The following is a 14158-nucleotide window of genomic DNA, read 5'->3' as shown; positions in this document are numbered from 1 at the left end:
TCTCTCTCTCTCCCCCTTTGTCTCTCTCTCTCTCTCCCCCTTTGTCTCTCTCTCTCCCCCTTTGTCTCTCTCTCTCTCTCTCCCCCTTTGTCTCTCTCTCTCTCTCTCCCCCTTTGTCTCTCTCTCCCCCTTTGTCTCTCTCTCCCCCTTTGTCTCTCTCTCTCTCTCTCCCCTTTGTCTCTCTCTCCCCCTTTGTCTCTCTCTCTCTCTCTCCCCTTTGTCTCTCTCTCTCTCTCTCCCCTTTGTCTCTCTCTCTCCCCCTTTGTCTCTCTCTCTCTCTCCCCCTTTGTCTCTCTCTCTCTCTCTCCCCCTTTGTCTCTCTCTCTCTCTCCCCCTTTGTCTCTCTCTCTCTCCCCCTTTGTCTCTCTCTCTCTCCCCCTTTGTCTCTCTCTCTCTCCCCCTTTGTCTCTCTCTCTCTCTCCCCCCCTTTGTCTCTCTCTCTCTCTCCCCCCCTTTGTCTCTCTCTCTCTCCCCCTTTGTCTCTCTCTCTCTCTCTCCCCCTTTGTCTCTCTCTCTCCCCCTTTGTCTCTCTCTCTCCCCCTTTGTCTCTCTCTCTCTCTCCCCCTTTGTCTCTCTCTCTCTCTCCCCCTTTGTCTCTCTCTCTCTCTCCCCCTTTGTCTCTCTCTCTCCCCCTTTGTCTCTCTCTCTCTCTCTCCCCCTTTGTCTCTCTCTCTCTCTCTCCCCCTTTGTCTCTCTCTCCCCCTTTGTCTCTCTCTCCCCCTTTGTCTCTCTCTCTCTCTCTCCCCTTTGTCTCTCTCTCCCCTTTGTCTCTCTCTCTCTCTCTCCCCTTTGTCTCTCTCTCTCTCTCTCCCCTTTGTCTCTCTCTCTCCCCCTTTGTCTCTCTCTCTCTCTCCCCCTTTGTCTCTCTCTCTCTCTCTCCCCCTTTGTCTCTCTCTCTCTCTCCCCCTTTGTCTCTCTCTCTCTCCCCCTTTGTCTCTCTCTCTCTCCCCCTTTGTCTCTCTCTCTCTCCCCTTTGTCTCTCTCTCTCTCTCCCCCTTTGTCTCTCTCTCTCTCTCCCCCTTTGTCTCTCTCTCTCTCTCCCCCTTTGTCTCTCTCTCTCTCTCCCCCTTTGTCTCTCTCTCTCTCCCCCTTTGTCTCTCTCTCTCTCTCCCCCTTTGTCTCTCTCTCTCTCTCCCCTTTGTCTCTCTCTCTCTCTCCCCCTTTGTCTCTCTCTCTCTCTCCCCCTTTGTCTCTCTCTCTCTCTCCCCCTTTGTCTCTCTCTCTCTCTCCCCCTTTGTCTCTCTCTCTCTCTCCCCCTTTGTCTCTCTCTCTCTCTCCCCCTTTGTCTCTCTCTCTCTCTCCCCTTTGTCTCTCTCTCTCTCTCCCCCTTTGTCTCTCTCTCTCTCTCCCCCTTTGTCTCTCTCTCTCTCTCCCCCTTTGTCTCTCTCTCTCTCTCCCCCTTTGTCTCTCTCTCTCTCCCCCTTTGTCTCTCTCTCTCTCCCCCTTTGTCTCTCTCTCTCTCCCCTTTGTCTCTCTCTCTCTCTCCCCCTTTGTCTCTCTCTCTCTCCCCCTTTGTCTCTCTCTCTCTCTCCCCCTTTGTCTCTCTCTCTCTCCCCTTTGTCTCTCTCTCTCTCCCCCCTTTGTCTCTCTCTCTCTCCCCCTTTGTCTCTCTCTCTCTCCCCCTTTGTCTCTCTCTCTCTCCCCCTTTGTCTCTCTCTCTCTCCCCCTTTGTCTCTCTCTCTCTCCCCCTTTGTCTCTCTCTCTCTCCCCTTTGTCTCTCTCTCTCTCCCCCTTTGTCTCTCTCTCTCTCCCCCTTTGTCTCTCTCTCTCTCCCCCTTTGTCTCTCTCTCTCTCCCCCTTTGTCTCTCTCTCTCTCCCCCTTTGTCTCTCTCTCTCTCCCCCTTTGTCTCTCTCTCTCTCCCCCTTTGTCTCTCTCTCTCTCTCTCTCTCTCTCTCTCTCTCTCCCCCTTTGTCTCTCTCTCTCTCCCTTTGTCTCTGTCTCCCGCTCTCTCTCTCCCTTTGTCTCTGTCTTGCGCTCTCTCTCTCTCCCCCTTTGTCTCTCTCTCTCTCTCTCTCTCCCCCTTTGTCTCTCTCTCTCCCTTTGTCTCTCTCTCTCTCTCCCCCTTTGTCTCTCTCTCTCTCCCCCTTTGTCTCTCTCTCTCTCCCCTTTGTCTCTCTCTCTCTCCCCCTTTGTCTCTCTCTCTCTCCCCCTTTGTCTCTCTCTCTCTCCCCCTTTGTCTCTCTCTCCCCCTTTGTCTCTCTCTCTCTCTCTCTCCCCCTTTGTCTCTCTCTCTCTCTCTCCCCCTTTGTCTCTCTCTCTCCCCCTTGTCTCTCCCCCTTTGTCTCTCTCTCTCTCTCTCCCCCTTTGTCTCTCTCTCTCTCTCTCCCCCTTTGTCTCTCTCTCTCTCTCTCCCCCTTTGTCTCTCTCTCTCTCTCCCCTTTGTCTCTCTCTCTCTCCCCTTTGTCTCTCTCTCTCTCTCCCCCTTTGTCTGTCTCTCTCTCTCTCTCTCCCCCTTTGTCTCTCTCTCTCTCTCTCTCTCCCCTTTGTCTCTCTCTCTCTCTCCTTTTTCTCTCTGTGTCTCTCTCTCTCTCTCTCTCTCTCTGACTCTCTCTCTCTCTCTCTCTCTCTCTCTCTCTCTGTCTCTCTCTCTCTGTCTGCGCCTCTGCTGCCCCATTTGAGATCTCTAAACTGAGCATCAAACCTGGGGCCTTCTGGTCTATGAAGTTTAGTTGCATGCCACCTATCGACAGTAGGTGTTGCGGTTACCTTCCTCGGGGTGCTCTGTCTACAAAGTGTTTCATAAATCAGTTTTAATTGATGCGGGTCACATACTGCACGCATGCAATTGGATGCACCAATCTTGAAGCATTTCCTGTATTTCTGTTCTTTTTAGGATGTGGTGCACATTTGGGCAGTTATATACTGCACCACTTCCAATTGCGCTCAGCATAAAACGTAACTCCAAGGGTGGATTTACTTTGAATTGGAGACTATATTGGCCAGTTTTCGGCCGACTCCCATTGTTGGTGTAAAGGAAATGTCGGAGGAGACTCCCCTTTGTGATCCAAGTAGGAGTGGACAGCCCAGACTATTCTTGGCAGCTTCCAAATGATAAGCAGTGTTCACCCACTATGTTCAGCGTATAACGTGCGTTGCATAATCTGGTTTACAGTGTATTTCCAGTTGGGAGTCGCTGTGGGTGGATGCAGCCACCCTTTTTTTTATGAAACACAGTTTGCCTATTTGCATTGTTGACGTACACTGATCATCAATGCCTCTGTGCTAACCACAATCCGTTGAATGCAAATTGTGCGCGCTGGAAAGTCCACTGTTAACCCCCTTTTAATTCCGTAAGCGCGCGATTGCCAGGGAATTTTTTCCTACAGGACAACGTGCAAGAAATTTCAGGTCGAGCTTGGTGACAGCGTAGCTCTCAGCTGTGCAAGTTGTTGCACGTACATCTTTCCTCCTGGTGGTTGGACTTTCATTCAGGTTCCTTGATGGTAAATCAAGCTTCGGAACTGTGAAGCCGGGAACCAGGGATGCTTGCCGGTCTCCTGTAAGCAAAACCGCTACTTGCCTACCAAAGAGGGATAAAGCCACTCTCTCGCGCGCTCTCTTTTTTATATCCGATGTTGGCTGGAGGCGGTTTGGAAAAATCTCTCTGGCAGCTTTCTGCATATAGGAGGTCGTTGCGGTGTCTGTTCCCTCTGCCCAGTTACTAGAGTAATGGTCTTGGTCCACGGACTGGTGTTTGTTCTGTAACTGCATTTATTCTTTAAATGCGTACGGTTTTAAAGTGAAATAATAACGAGAAAATGTCATTTAAGTCCGTTCCTTCTCCAGAACCTACAAAATGTAACCTACAGCTGCTTTTTATGGGTGCTGTTGTAATTTGGATTCGGGAAGACCAGCACCCGAGAGCTGCCTTGTGAAGGTTACACTGTAAATTAGGCCCCTTTATCCCAGCTCGCAGCTCCAGTTTACCGCATGTCTGCGAGCCTGATGGGGGAGCCGGGTTTCGGGGTGTAAACGCCAGGAGCTGGCTCCCAGAAACACTGGTCTGGTGGAATCGGAATTAAGTGCGCCAATCTAAGAGCACCTTCTTTCGTTCTCTACCCCAGCCGTATCATCTCGAGCGTGTAATGAACGTCTGCAAAAATCTGACTTCAAATTGTTTCAAATATCCAGATTTTTTTTTTAATGTATAGAATACTAGCTGGGGAGCCCCGCGTTGCCAGGGCTTTTTTGGGCCTGGTTGATGTCTGGGCCGGGAGCCTGGGACTGGATTTGGGCTGTCGGTAGTTGGAGAAGCCTAGGCCCCGGGGCTGGGGTATTTTCCAGTGTTTTTTAACCTAACCATTTCTAGCTTTTAATACCGTCAAAGATGAAAGTTAAAGTACTTATAAAACATTTTTGGTAATTCTTTTTTTTTAAAAAGATACTTACCTCGATGACCATATTTTTAGCTGCCCTGGCTGGTGTGTAATGGCTGCCAGATCCCTGAGCTGAGAATGATTAGTCCCGCCCACACACACACCGATTGGTCAACCATCAGGTGACTGAACTGTAGGATTGGTCAATCATCACGGTACAGGATTGGTCGGCCTTGACGTCACTCAATGCTAATGAGCGGAATTTTGAACGTTTTTTGGATACCGTCGGCACAATTTTTGTCCGACCAAAAAGTAGACGCCTACAAGAGTCCCCTAATGATGAGCTTTTTTTTGATATAACATATGTGTAGGTACGCTCTATAACTTTTGATTGTATAGCCGGACAGAGAGACATACTGTATATATAGATATTAAACGTTTAGTGTTTTTCTGGTCGTCTCTGCAGGCATGGTTGGGCCGTGCAGGTGCTGCAAGATAAGTGGCAGTCGCTTCCTGCCAATGCCAGCACCCTTACAAGGGAATAAGCAAAGGTCGGAGGTATGAATGCACGCTCTCGTTTGAATAGGAACTTCGTAATACTGTACAGGAAACTCTATCCGGGACCGGCGTGGTGCCGGTTTATCAAAAAGTCCGGATTACAGAGAGGTATAGTTTAAAAGGTACGAGAGCTCTGTACACAGCAACAAATCCAGGCTTCCCTGTTGCTTAGCAACATGTGCAGGAACTCCGGCCACAGACCAAGCGTCCCTGTTGCTTAGCAACAAGTGTAGGAGCCCCGGTTACACAGCCACAGATCCAGGAACGGCCACTAATATGAAGTAAAACTTACCTGAACCTACTCCTGAATTTTGCCAGTGAGCCGAGATTTCTGGTTATTTAGGTGCTGGTAAATCGAGAGTTTCCTGTATTGCCTTTATATGTGGCAGTGAGACAGCTGTGGGGTTTGGATGCTTTTCCTACATTATGACAGTGACTGCACTTCAAAAGTACTTCACCGGCTGTAAAGCACGTTGGGACGTCCTGAGGTCCTACAAGGCGCTGTATAAATGCAAGCCTTCCTTTCTCCACCTCAAACATCCCATTGGCGAGACACCAACAGTGGCCTTCTCTGTGTTTGTGCACATTATTTACCTTCAGTTTTTTCCCCATTCTTTTCTCTCCTGCAAGTGTTCTCTCCCTCACTGGGAGTCTCTCTGAGCAAGTGTGCCATATTAGTGCAAAATTAGGCAATAAAACTAATGCTGGCCAAACTTCAGAACACAAGAATAAGTGAAGGACGGGAAAAAGCCATTTGGCCCATCGAGCTTGGTCCTTGAGTATTTCAACATACCCCAGTCTAATATCCAACAACATCTTGAATTCCCTTAATGGCTCTTCCATTTCCTTCCTTGTTAGGTTATTCCAAATGTTTATCATCTTTGAGTACATTTTTCCGAAATTTATTGCTACTAACTTTATTTTCTGCTTTCTTGCTCTACTGACCTGACTAATATTTAATATTTAAAAGTAATATTTTGGGTTTACTTTATCAGTGCCATTAATAGCTCATACACCTCTGAGATGCTTTCGCTCTCGCTCTCGCGCTCTCTCCCCCGCCTGCCCCCAACCACCTTCCCTCTGTATTGTAGAGCATATGTTTCTTTACTCTCTCTCACCTCCTCTCTCTTTCCTCCTTTAAGACACTCCTTAAAACCTACCTCTTTGACCAAGCTTTTGGTCATCTGTGCTACTCTCCTTGTGTGGCTCAGTGTCAGATTTTGTCTGATAACATAGGATTGCATAGGATGTACGGCCCAAACAGGCCATTCGGCCCAACCAGTCCATTTATGCTCCACTCGAGCCTCCTCCTGTCTTTCCTCATCTAAATCTATCAGCGTAACCCTCTGTTCCCTTCTCCCTCATATGTTTGTTCAGCCTCCCCTTAAATGCATCTATACTATTTGCCTCAACCACTCCCTGTGGTGGCGAGTTCCACATTCTCACCACTCTCTGGGTAAAGAAGTTTCTCCTGAATTCCCTATTGGATTTCTGGGTGACTATCTGATATTGATGGCCTTGAGTTTTGCTCCTCCCCACGAGTGGAAACATTCTCTCTCTCTGCTCTATCAAAAACGTTAATGATTTTAAAGACCTCTATTAGGTCACACCTCGGCCTTTTTTCAAGAGAAAAGGGCAGCACGGTGGCATAGTGGTTAGCACTGTTGCCTCACAGCGCCAGAGACCCGGGTTCGAATCCGGCCTTGGGCGACTGTCTGTGTGGAGTTTGCACATTCTCCCCGTGTTTGCGTGGGTTTCCTCCGGGTGCTCCGGTTTCCTCCCACAGTCCAAAGATGTGCGGGTTAGGTTGATTGGCTATGATAAAATTGACCCTTAGTGTTAGGGGGATTAAATACGGGGATAGGGTGGGATATGTGTTGGTGTAGGGGTTACGGGGATCGGGTGGGATATGTGTTGGTGTAGGGGTTACGGGGATCAGGTGGGATATGTGTTGGTGCAGGCTCGATGGGCCGAAATGGCCTCTATCTGCACTGTGGGGTTTCTGTGATTCTGTGAAAAGAGACCCAGCCTGGTAATCCTTTCCTGATAGGTATACCCTCGCATTTCTGGTATCATCCTTGTAAATCTTCTCTGCACCCTCTCCAGTGTCTCTATATCCTTTTTATAATATGGCAACCAGAACTGTCCGCAGTACTCCAAGTGTGGTCTAACCAAGGTTCGATACAGATTTAGCATAACTTCCCTACTTTTCAATTCTATCCCTCTAGAAATAAACCCTAGTGCTTGGTTTGCTGTTTTTATGGCCTTGCTAACCTGTGTCGCTCCAGTGAAGCACCTTGGGATGTTTTACCTCATTAATTAAAAGCACTATATAAATGCAAGTTGTTGTGTCTTGAGTCATCCTCGTCACGCTTGGGATCATTCCTGCTGTTCTTCTCCCCACCCTCTTCAATGCATCTTAATCCCCTTTTTAAGTATGGTGACCAGAATTGCGCAGTGTTCTAAGTGAGCTCTGACCAGTGCACAAAGCCTCTGTCGATTTAGACTCCGCTGTGCTGGCTGTGTATCACGGCACTCGGCAGTCTAGTTGCTTCTTTAATTGTTTTGTCCCATTGTCACAATAGTGATGGGTATGAGTCTGTCACTCTCGGGCTCCTCTCAAAGTCTCCCTTTTGTTAATCTGTTCCTTTCATTCATTCTTTGAATTTGTTAGTATTAACACACAAGACCCTCAAGAGACAGCAGCAGACCTTTTCATCCATCGATTGCATCAGAACCCAGCTACAAAAACTGAACTCTGCGCAAATCCAGTACACCACCCAGTCTATGATTTGATTTGATTTGATTTCTGTGTACATTGCTTGCCCTTCCTCCCAATAATAATCTGACACCGTGAGGCCATTTACAGTGGGCTGATTGACACACGTGTACATTTGACTCTTTATCCCTCTGGCATTTTCTGTGCGACCGGTTTACCATTTTCGAAAGAAGTAGTTCAATTTAAGAGGGTGTAAGTATCTTCTGAGAAATCGAGGATTCATTTTGGTGCCCCACTTGACTCCGCCCTTGCCTCGGCTCATCCGCTGCTGAAACCCTTATCCATGCCTTTGTTACCTCTCGACTTGACTATTCCAACGCACTCCTGGCCACATTCCACCCTCCGTAAACTTGAGCCCGTCCAAAACTCTGCTGCCCGTGTCCTAACTCATACCCCTGCGCTCGCTGACCTACATTGGCTCCCAGGTAAGCAACGGCTCGATTTTATTAAAAAAAAAACTCATCCTTTGTTTTCAAACCCCTCCATGACCTCGCCCCTCCTTATCTCTGTAATCTCCTCCAGCCCGCCCCCCGAGATATCTGTGCTCCTCAAATTCTGGATTCTGGCCTCTTGAGAGCATCCATGATTTCCATCGCTCCACCATTGGTGGCCGAGCCTTCAGCTGCCTGGGCCCTAAGCTCTGGAATTCCCTCCCTAAACCTCTCCACTTCTCTTTCCTCCTTTTAAGACGCTCCTTAAAACCAGCCTCTTTGACCATCTGCTCTAATATCTCCTTATGTGACTCGCTGTCCAATTTTGTCTGATAATCACTCCTGTGAAGCACCTTGGGATGTTTTACTACGTTAAAGGTGCTGTATAAATACAAGTTGTCATATTTGTGCTGTGAATGTGAAGTGATGTATGATTACCAATAGTGGATTTGGCTTTATAGAACAACGAGAGAACAAATTGGAGCAAAATTGAAACTGACGTACAGCAGCTGAAGAGGGTGGGCGGATGAATGAGAGAATGATCTGTGAACAGAGTTTGGGAGGTCGTGTTGGAGCTGGAGAAATGACTATATCCAGAAAAGAAACACCAGTGAAAATCCCCCTGCTTAAATGAAATGTGTTCACAAGCAGCAGATATATTCTACCAGTGCAGTCCGAATCTCCCAGTTTCTGCTGCAGCTGGGTCGGATTTCAATCTGTTTATATATGGAGTGTGTTGCTTTTTGGGCAGGAGGCTGTCTGGGCGTTCGGGTGCCTTGTTGATGGCATTGGTTGTGCTGGCATGCTCAACAGTGAGAAACATAGAAGATAGGAGTAGGCCGTTCGACCCCTCGAGCCTGCTTCGCCATTTAATGAGATCATGGCTGATCATCCAAATTCAGTACCCTGTCCCTGCTTTCTCCCCATATCCCTTGATCCCTTTAGCCTTCCCATACACAGAGCAAATGAACGGCCTCTCCCCATGTGAACTCGCTCGTGTATGAGAAGGTTGCCTGACAGAGTGAATCCCTTCCCACACACAGAGCAGGTGAATGGTCTCTCTCCAGTATGAACTCGCTGGTGTCCCAGCAGGGTGGATGTTTGACTGAATCCCTTCCCACACACACACAGAGCAGGTGAATGGCCTCTCCAGTGTGAATACGCTAATGTTTCTGAAGACTGGGTGATGTCATGAATCCCTTCCCACAGACAGAGCAGGTGAACAGCCTCTCCCCGGTGTGACTGCGCCGATGAGATTCCAGTTCTGATGGGGAACCAAATCCCTTCCCACAGTCCCCACATTTATACCGTTTCTCCCTACTGTGGGTGTCCTTGTGTCTCAACAGATTGGATGATCGGTTGAAGCCTCGTCCACACACACACAACAGGTGTATGGTTTCTCCCCACGGTGAACGATGCAATGTTTTTTCAGGCTGTGTAACTGGTTAAAGCTCTTTCCACACTGGATTGGAACACTCGGGTGTGTGTGTGTCTCGGTGCTTTTCCAGCCTCGATGATTTAAATCTTTTGCCACAGACAAACATTTCTCCTTCCATAATCAGAGGGCAATCATATACGAATTAAGTGATTCTGTAAGATCATGACGAGGTGTTTGGTTTGAGTTGCCCGTCTGTAAATCCTCCCCTTCTAACACCGAGGTGTCAACTCAAAGCTTTTTTTATATTAGTTTGTGGGATGGCAAGGCCAGCATTTATTGCCCATCCTTAATTGCCCTTGAAGGTGGCGGTGAGCCGCCGCCTTGAACCGCTGCAATCCGTGTGGTGAAGGGAGTTCCAGGATTTTGACCCAGTGACAATGAAGGAGCAGCTGATATATTTCCAAGTCAGGATGGTGTGTGACTTGGAGGGGAACATGGAGGTGGTGGTGTTCCCATGCGCCTGCTGCCCTTGTCCTTCTCGGTGGGGCAGGTCGTGGGTTTGGGAGGCGCTGCCGAAGAAGCCTTGGCGAGTTGCTGCAGTGCATCTTGTAGATGGTACACACTGCAGCCACGGTGCGCCAGTGATGGAGGGAGTGAATGTTTAAGGTGGTGGATGGGGTGCCAAGCAGACTGCTTTGTCCTGGATGGTGTCGAGCTTCTTGAGTGTTGTTGGAGCTGCACTCATCCAGGCAAGTGGCGAGTATTCCATCACACTCCTGACTTGTGCCTTGTAGATGGTGGAAAGGCTTTGGGGAGTCAGGAGGTGAGACACTCGCTGCAGGATATCCAGACTCTGACCTGCTCTGGTAGCCACGGTATTTATGTGACTGGTCCAGCTAAGTTTCTGGTCAATGGTGACCCCCAGGATGTTGGTGGGGGAATTGGCGATGGTCATCCCTTTGAATGTCATGGGGAGGTGGTTAGACTCTCTCTTGCCTTGCCCCCTCAACCTTAATGTTCGCAGATTGTGGGATTCTACGTAAAACATAATTGCTCTTGAGGTTTTTTTATTGGTTGAAAGGTCGTCTGTTAGCTCCTCCCTGAATTGCATTAGATTATTTGTACAGCGGGAGGATGGACTATGAAAGTTACTAACTCATTGCTGGGATATAGCTCCATGGGAGGGGGTGCGGGGGCTGGCACTTTCCAGCATGACTTCCGTGGAGCCTTCTGAGCCCAGGCTTTGAGAATTGGCAGGCTGTATGACCAAGGAAGGTGAACGTAAAAGACCCCGCGGCACTATTTGAAGAGCATGGGAGGTCTCCACTGTGTCCAGTCCAACATTTATCCCTCAATCAACATCACCAGAATACATGAGTTGGTCATTATCTCATTGCTGCTGTTGTGCGCAAATTGGCCACCGTCATCCTGGCTTCATTGGCTGTTTAGCGCTTTGAGACGTCCCGATGACATGAAAGGCCCATATAAACGCAAGTTCATTCTTTCTTGAAGTAGTTTGGCGAAAGGTTACGATGATGGATAAATTCAGACTCTTGCCATCCCTGATGAGGTTGTAGTTACAGGCTGGCTTGGTGTTGAGCCATACGGATCTGAAGGCCCCATGTTCGATCCCCAGCCTGCGCTGGGCTAGTCGCTATCTGGGAGGGCAGGAACTGGGGTGCTACGAAAGGCACCTCTGGGTGGGCGATGGTGGGGTAGGGGAGGAGGAGCCAGGGTTCCTGCACCTATTGCTATTGTGGCCCTTGCTTGAAAGTGCACGTCGGATGAAGACGGGCTCAGAAACAGCTGTGGTACCCCCCCCCCCCCCCCCCCGGGCCTGCCCACGCCCATACAAAAAAAGAATGGCCACTGGGGTGAAGTACTGGAGGGCTATCTGCACCCATGGAACTCGATCCCAGTCAGACTCGCAATATATACACACTTGAGCCCCCACCCCACCCGTGTGACGTCCTGGGAGAGGCAAGAAAACCGATTTTAAAAACCCTAGGCCAATTTGGGGAGGGAGAAATTTGGGAAATTCCTCTCCGACCCCCTTTAGGCGATCGAAACTAGTCCAGGAGATCACTTTGGCCCTGAATTCCCTGCAGTACCTACCTTCTGTAAGAGCTGATCTCCGCCCCAGCCAGAAACAGGCCCAGCTCTCGCTCGAAGGGATTCAGCGACTCGGCGTCCACCGCACGAGACGGCAGCCTGTTCTCTGGGAAAAGAACCACCTCCTGACATCTATCCTAGATCTGGCCTTGTACAACTTAAAATTGTGACTTCTGCTCCTCCCTAACCTATTTAATTGAAACAAACTGTTGACTCGAACACAGTCTGAGGGTAAACACAACCGCAGATACCTTGGCAGTTCTTCAAATCTGTTTTGCAGGACCAGTCATAACGCGCGCAATGTCATGGCCGTGGATCTGAGAGCTTGGTCGCTGCCTGTGAATTCTCTGGGTAAAGCCGATGCCTTTAAAATCGTTCTGAGGTTTTTTTGAAAAATGCTCGAGTCAATCTCTAGAGCCCAGCGCAAAACACTACGGAGATTTGCTGCTATGGAAACTGAGCAGTATCTGGTAGTATGTGTACAATTAGCAAGCCAGCTCTTAACCCACAGCATTTCCCTCAGATTTTCTGCTCTGGCACTTCTGGCTGGTCGGCTGTGCTCGCGAATGTATAGTGCTGGTGTGGGATTCATTATGATTGTTTTTTTTTTCCTATTGTCTGGGCCCCTTCCTCATTTCCTGAATGAGCTGACTCTTGCTCGATGGTTCCACAGATGCCAAGTAGCTGATCTCCACATGTGGGCCTGGACAGCGAACGTGGGTGGGCTGTGCGGGGTAATCCCAGCCAGAACTTAAACCGGTCTCCTTTTGAGACCCACGTTCCGGCAGAAGTCAATGGAGTGAAAGCCGGAGCAGGAACCCTTGGCCAGTGTTCCCTTTTTTTGGGTGTGTGCGGCCCATTCAAAATACCACACGTGCGCGTTTTTTCCAATTTAAAAGCCGGTGAGCCCGGCTGCGCGGGAGCTGCAGAGCGCTGCCCGGCCGTGCAGCTTAAAGGGGACATTGCCACGGCACATTTCTGCTCCCCCCCCCCCCCCGCCCCCCCCCCCCCCGTCTTCCTAAACTAGGGTCACGGCAGCCCATTGTAGCTCCCTGTCTGAACTCCACATCAACCTGTTATTGCACGTGGGACTGTCTGGTCTGTCTGGCTGCGCTACACCAGATGGGATCTTGCATTATTTTAAAAACCTGTTCAGTTTAGAATGATAGAATTGGACAGCACAGAAGGAGGCCATTCAACCCGTCACACCAGTGCTGGCTCTCTGAAAGAGCTGGCCACTTGGTCCCATTCCCCAAGCCCGTCTAAATTTTTCTTTTCCAATGTTTTCCCCACTTCCCTTTCAAAAGCGGATTTAATGCATTTTGTTTCCACCACTGTTTTCTGGTTCGGCATTCCCTGTCCTAAACAACTCTGTGCCTTAAAAAATAAATGTCCTAAGCTTCTCCCCTCACTGTTTGTTTTGGTGATAATCTCAAATCTATATCCTGCAGTTCCAACTCCCTGATCAGTGTAAATCGTTTTGCCCCAATTACTTTCTCAAAGCCTCTCATCATTGTTGAACACCTCCGTGAGTCTTTTGTAATGAAAGGCCCCAGTTTCTCCAGCCTTTCCTTTATAACTGAAGCTTCTCATCTCGGAGCACCTCTTTGATCTTTTCGGCATCCTCTGCATGTCCAAATACAAGGCACCCAAAGCTGGCCACTGCATTCTATCTCCGGCCTAGCCATTGTATTTTTGTACAGCTTTACTATTACCTCTTTGCTTTCGTACTGTGTCCCTGTTTAGGATACCTTGGATCCCTAAGGCTCCCCCCCCCCCCCCAGCTTTATCGCACGTCCTCCTATTTCTTGTCTCTGAGCCCAAGTCTCTCCACTCCTCTGCCACTTCTTAAAAGTTTACCACGCACTGTACACGCCCTCTCGTTCTCCTTCCCAAAATGCATCTATCGTGTGTTGGGGTTTTTTCAGCGATGAGGAAGAATTGCTACGATAAGTGGTGACCAACTTGCCGACTTCCTTCTTGCAAAGGGGGTTGGAGTATAAGAGTAAAGAAGTCTTACTGCAATTATATAGGGCCTTGGTGAGACCACACCTGGAGTATTGTGTACAGTTTTGGTCTCCTTCTTTAAGGAAGGATATACATTAGAGGGAGTGCAACAAAGGTTCCCCAGACTGGTTCCTGGGATGGGGGGGATTGTCCTATGAGGAGAGATTGAGTAGACTAGGCCTATATTCTCTAGAGTTTAGAAGAATGAGAGGTGATCTCATTGAAACATACAAAATTCTTACAGGGCTTGGCAGGGTAGATGCAGGGAGAATGTTTCCCCTGGCTGGGGAGTCTAGAACCAGGGGTCACAGTCTCAGGATAAGGGCTCGGCCATTTAGGACTGAGATGAGGAGAAATCTCTTCACTCAGAGGGTGGTGAATCTTTGGAATTCTCTACCCCAGAGGGCAGTGGAGGCTCAGTCAGTGAGTATATTCAAGGCAGAGATCGATAGATTATTGGATATTAAGGGAATTGAGGGTTATGGGGATGGGGCGGGCAAGTGGCGTTAAGGTAGAAGATGATCTTATTGAATGGCCTGCTCCTTTTTTCTTGTGTTTGTTGGCTCTCTCCTGAAG

Source organism: Somniosus microcephalus, unplaced genomic scaffold, assembly GCF_052327205.1.
Source record: "Somniosus microcephalus isolate GS21.2 unplaced genomic scaffold, FLI_Smic_1.0 unresolved_chr4, whole genome shotgun sequence".
NCBI lineage: Eukaryota > Metazoa > Chordata > Chondrichthyes > Squaliformes > Somniosidae > Somniosus > Somniosus microcephalus.
This window is presented reverse-complemented; position numbering follows the sequence as displayed.